The following is a 5,548-nucleotide window of genomic DNA, read 5'->3' on the forward strand; positions in this document are numbered from 1 at the left end:
AATCACCACTGGGGTTTTTATTTTTTACTATATTAAGGAAAAATTACCGACAAAAAAACAAAACTTTCCCCTATATTAAATTATAAAACATTTATTATTACCCAATTTTTTTGGTAAAATAGAAAAGATGGAGCCACGTCGGGTAAAAAGACACTAAGCATGTCAAGCCTTAAAATTGCGCGCGCGCGTGGAACATCAAAAAAGTACAATACCCAAAATTGGCCATAGGCGACGTTTTAACCTCTTGCCGTCCGCCCGTTAAGAAAAAACGGACGGACGGCTGACTCCTAAACCCTAGACGCCGCAGCTGAAGCGGATCCCGACAATTATGCCGGGATCCACCCAGCTGCGTGACTGACCAGTCACGCAGCTGTACCTGTACTTGTTGGGCTGACTTAGAAAGCTGTCCGTTCATTTTTTTTACAACGGGCAGGCGGCAAGTGGTTAAAGCAGAACTCTGGGCACAATTTTTATAATTCCTTGCGGTGTGGCTACACCCCCTCCCCCCCAATGCACTGCAAGGGTTAAGAGCCGGTTCACACCAAAAACAGTGCGTTCCAGAGTGGTCAGCATCTAGAATGCACGCTATCGCAACTTGGCCGCCTCCCTGCGTTCAGGGGCGTGGCGGTGCATTGAAGTGCAATGGCACCACAGCCACGCCCCTCGCCCGCAGTGCAATCGCCAATACCCAAACGCGTGCGATATTAGTGCCTGCGTTCCAGTCCAGTGCGATCTGCAAAAATGCTAATGTGCCACGCATTTGGGTGCAGGCGTTTGCAGCAAGGGCTGCAATGCCATTGACTTCAATGCACCGCCACGCCCCCTCCTGCCCCTGAAGCTGATTGGTTGTCATGGTTGTCATAGATTCTGCCTGCTCCTGTTTTGATAAATCCCCCCACTCCCCCCATTGTATTATTTATGTAGAATGTGCAATGGGCAGATGAAAGACAGGATCATCCTCGCCAATTCACAGAACTGGTTGCATTCTGTGTAAATAATACTGTGAGAGGGGCAAAAAGAGGAGGGTAAACTGTGCTGAGCCTTCACTGTTACAGACGAGGCAGTTAACCCATACAGTTTGCAGTTGTAAGGAGGATTCGGCACCACTGAAGGGAGAATCTTCACGCTAACCTGCAGCCAGCAGGACATAGGATATAGTTCAATGGAGGTAAGCTAAGTCCCTGGTGCTGTATCCCAGCAATCTTTTTTTAACTAAACTATAGTTTTAAGGCCTCTTATACATCAGCCCCATTGATTGCGTTGGCCAACGCAGCCCCAATGCATAGACATGGCAATTTGCCCTATGTCCTATTAGTTCAGTTTATTAGTGTCTATTGAAAAAAAAAGTAGGTCATGTTGAATTTTTGCACAGAGCAACACATTGCAGTGCGTTTTGATGCATTGCACCATGCTGCCACACATAGCGTTAAATGGACAACATGGTCCAAAAGAAAAGAAATGCAAGCACTGTGATGCATTGCACAACGCACACCAGCAGGCATACATTATGCACACATTAATGCAAACCCACATTAATCCGCGCTCCTATCTATAAATAAAGAACTCTCTTAAACTAAATATCTGCATGTGCTCTAATGATAAGTATCATTCAACAGTATGATTTCTTTGGGAAGCCCCCACCCTCAACATTTCATTAACCTCCAATAAAGCGTAAATGCGCAATCTTAACATAAAAAAAAATCCTCAAATCTTAAATGCAAACTATATCAAAAAACATTTAAAAAAATGTGCAAAAAGTCTTTTCAACTATCCACCACAGATGCTTAATCCCAAAAATGTATTGCACAATCAATGCTCGTCATAAAATCTTTGCAAGTTCATAGATAAAAATTCCCAGTGCAAACCACCTCCTTATGCAGTGTGTTATAATATACCACTCTTTACCAGACTTCCAACAAGGTCAGGCGTGTTAGATGATCAGCAACATTTTTACTTCGAATTCCGACGATAGGACCAAGTTTTAAGTTTCCATGCCCAATCTGGATTTTTTTTCAATTTTAAGTTCCAGCTTTTAACAAATTGCATTTTCATGTAAAATATCCATCTCTGGAAACCGCTTACACTCTCCTAAAATCCACCAGCCCTAAATGGAAACTTTGTCTACCCTCCGGATCCTGAAAAAATTACTTTGATAAAACTTTCTACTTTTCCTAGAGTTGTGTTAGGGAACATGAGGCAGCGTTGTAACAGCATGGACATGCCCAACTGATGCGTTTAGTTATCAATCGACTTTTTAGTCTCTGATGTCCTTTTTAGATAATATAGATCTAAGAATAGGAGGGGTGCAGTTTCTAGCTTTCAGCAAGGTGTTGACTACTTGTTCTGAGGAAGCCCAGACCTACAAGTCTTTGCCTCTCAATATCCAAGCTGTAAGCCGTAGCTTCTCGGATGCAGGATTGGACCCTGGGACAATAATTCCTTCGATACTGGCAACGTCCATGGACCTTCCACTGCTCACTGAGGAAGTAGAGGGAACCATGGTCTCTTGGGCCAACTGGGCACCAGGACCAGAACTGTCAGAAAATCCCAGATCGCTGTCAAGGCATCGCATGCCATCACTCGAGAGCGGGGGTTCCTCGAGAAGAACCTCGTCAGCTTTGCATTCTCCGATGTTGCAAAGAGATCCACCTTTGGGCGAAATGTCCAGCTTACCAACTCTTGAAAGAACTGAAGCAAAAGGGAGCAATCGTTGTTGTCCAACAGGGCTCTTGACAAATAATCCGCATGGGTATTGAGGAACTCTGGAATGTAGACTGCTGCCAAGTGTAGTAAATTGGACTGTGCCCAGTCCAATATTGGGGCTACCTCCCTCAAGAGTGAACTGCTGCTAGAAATGCTATGCTTCCTTGTGAAGGTTTGATACTATATTGTGTAATGATGTAATGTTGTGTAATTTGTTGGATGAAAAATAAAAATTTTAAAAAGGAAAAAAAAAGAGTGAACTGCTGCAAGTTCCCCCTTGCTTCCTAATGTATGCATCCGCTGTAGCATTGTCCCTCCTCAAGAGCACTGCTTTGTTCCACAACAGAGACTGTAATGCTAACAACGCTTGAAATGCTGCTCGTATTTCAAGTACATTGGAGACCATTCCCTTCGAGGGAAAGGTCCAACGACCCTGAGCTATGTGACCTAAGCAATTGGGTCCCCATCCAAATTTGCTCGCGTCCATCGTCACCACCATCCAGGACACTGGAAGGAGAGAATGGCAATGGAGTAGATTCTGGTCCTCCGGCTACCATCTGATACTTTCCCTCATTGGTATCCTGATCCGAATTGACTGATTGAGGTCTTCTGTCCGCCATTGATCCAAGAACCCTTTCTGAAATGGTCGGGACTTCCACTGACACTCTCTGCTTGATGACTGGTATCTTTTTGGCAGGCAGTGCAACTGTATTCTATACCGTGTTTATCCGGGCCCCCAAGTACACCAGTTCCCAAGCTGGGGTGAGCTGACTCTTCTCTTGATTGATAATTGAACCAAATCTTTTGAGATCTGTCAATACTATCCCTCGATGGGCCAGTAATTAGTCTCTACTCTGATGCAGAAGCAGGCTATCTTCTAGATAGTGATAAATGCGCACTCAGTCTACTCAAAGCAAAGCCACCAATGTGAGAAGCACTTTCGTGAAGACTCTTGGTGATGTGGTAAGCCCGAAGGGGAGACAGGTGAACTGGTAGGGTAGCTGTCCGATTGAAAACCGCAGAAACTGCCTGGCCAGCCTCATCACCACCGCGTCAACCACTGGGGACTCTTCCTAATGTTTAACATTTTCCTTCCTAAACGGGTAGAGTTTTGTAAATATATATTGGAAAGAAGTCTTTCTTTCCACCTGACTCAATTCATCCTGTGATGATGTCCCTAATCTCTTCAATAAACGGGAAGGAACATACCTCTTTCCGCATATGTTTGAAGAATTTTCTCTTCTTCTCTGACTGCTCTGTCGAATCCTCCCAGAGCAAAACCTGTCTAACTATTTTAATAAAGGGCTGAACCAACCAAGGAAAAATGGAACCTTTCAAACTGCTCACTTTCTTCCTCTGATGCCGATGAATCATCTGACTGCGGGGGAGTAGACTAGCTTCTCCTAAATTAGGGGGCTGTCCCTGTCCCTTGGACAGTGGCTGCTGCCTGTTGCGGCTGAGGCTGTACATTGGCAGTGAATTCTTTAAGTGTATCTTGAAAGACCTTTTTCATTAAAGGAGAACTATGGGGTCAGGGCTTTTTCCCATAGATCTCCTAAGGTATACTGAGACGCCGCAGCCGGGACAGATCCCGACATTACTGTACCCCTGTATCCCGACATTAGAGCCAGCTGTTCCCACCCCCTCCCCGTCTGTTCTGCCAGTCAGCGCTAGAGGATCGGGCAGGGGAGGGGGAATCCCTGCAGGGAGCCGTGAGTGACAGTCAAGGCTCTCTGCAGGGACAGGATCGAGAAGTGAGCGAGCGACGGTATGTGTTCGCTCACTTCCCGATCTATTGAGCCGATCTGTGACAGTTTCATTGTCACAGGTCGGCTAGAACTATGAGGCTGAGGGATTTTCACTCGCCTCATAGTTCTCCTTTTAAGGACACTACTTAGAAGCTGTCTGCCTCCTTATCTCTAGTTGTTTCATGAAAGCAGCTTTTGCAAATTGTCTTCCCTGGTAATGCCATGTTTGGACATCCCCAACAACCACCCGGGTGAGGCTGCTGATGATGCTGAGATTCCGCAAGCCTAGAAGAAGACCGCTGTCTTTCAACATTTAAAAATGTTGCCGACCATCTAACACGTATGCCCTTGTTGGAAGTCTGGTAAAGAGTGGTGACGGATATTATCACACACTGCATAAGGAGGTGGTTTGCACTGGGAATTTTTATTCATGAACTTGCAAGGATTTTCTTAGATTGTAAGCCCTCACGGGCAGGGCCCTCCTTACCATCTTGTCTTGAATTGTATTGTGATTGTAATGTCTTCCTTATATTGTGAAGCGCTGCGCAAACTGTTGCCGCTATATAAATCCTTTATAATAATAATAATTTTCTGACAAGCATTGATTGTGGAATACTTTTTTTATGGATTAAGCATCTGTGGTGGATAGTTGAAAATACTTTGCATATTTTTTTATGTTATTTGAAGGATTTGAATGTTTTATCAACTGAATTGACATAGCTTGCATTTAAGATTTGAGTATTTTTTTATTTTAAGATTGCACATTGACATTTTATTGGAGGTTAATGAATTGTTAAGGGTAGGGAAGCGCAGTGCACCAAAGAAATAATGCAGCTAGAAGTTGGCCTTGCTGTCTGGCAGGTTAGCCTTGAAAAGCCTGACTCATTAAAACTACAAATCTCTTAGCAGGTAAAATAGTTCAATATTTCAGCTGTGTTTTTCGCTGTTTGTGTGTAGGTCAGCTTCAAATCTTTCACTATTCCTATTAGGGATGTCCCGTTACCGATACTAGCATTGGTATCGGGACTGATACAGGGCATTTTCACTGGTACTTGTGAGAATGCCCCCATACATAGTGCCGATACATGCGCTATATA

General features: G+C 44.3%; 1 protein-coding gene across 1 annotated transcript in view; it reads left to right on the top strand.

Annotated features, from left to right (window-relative positions):
- Nucleotides 1-5,548, top strand: part of IDUA (iduronidase, alpha-L-) — a 108,699-nt gene that overhangs the window by 896 nt on the left and 102,255 nt on the right. The window lies entirely within an intron of this gene.

This window comes from Nanorana parkeri, unplaced genomic scaffold, assembly GCF_000935625.1.
Source record: "Nanorana parkeri isolate BGI_ZX_2015 unplaced genomic scaffold, ASM93562v1 scaffold310, whole genome shotgun sequence".
In the NCBI taxonomy this organism is placed as follows: Eukaryota; Metazoa; Chordata; class Amphibia; order Anura; family Dicroglossidae; genus Nanorana; species Nanorana parkeri.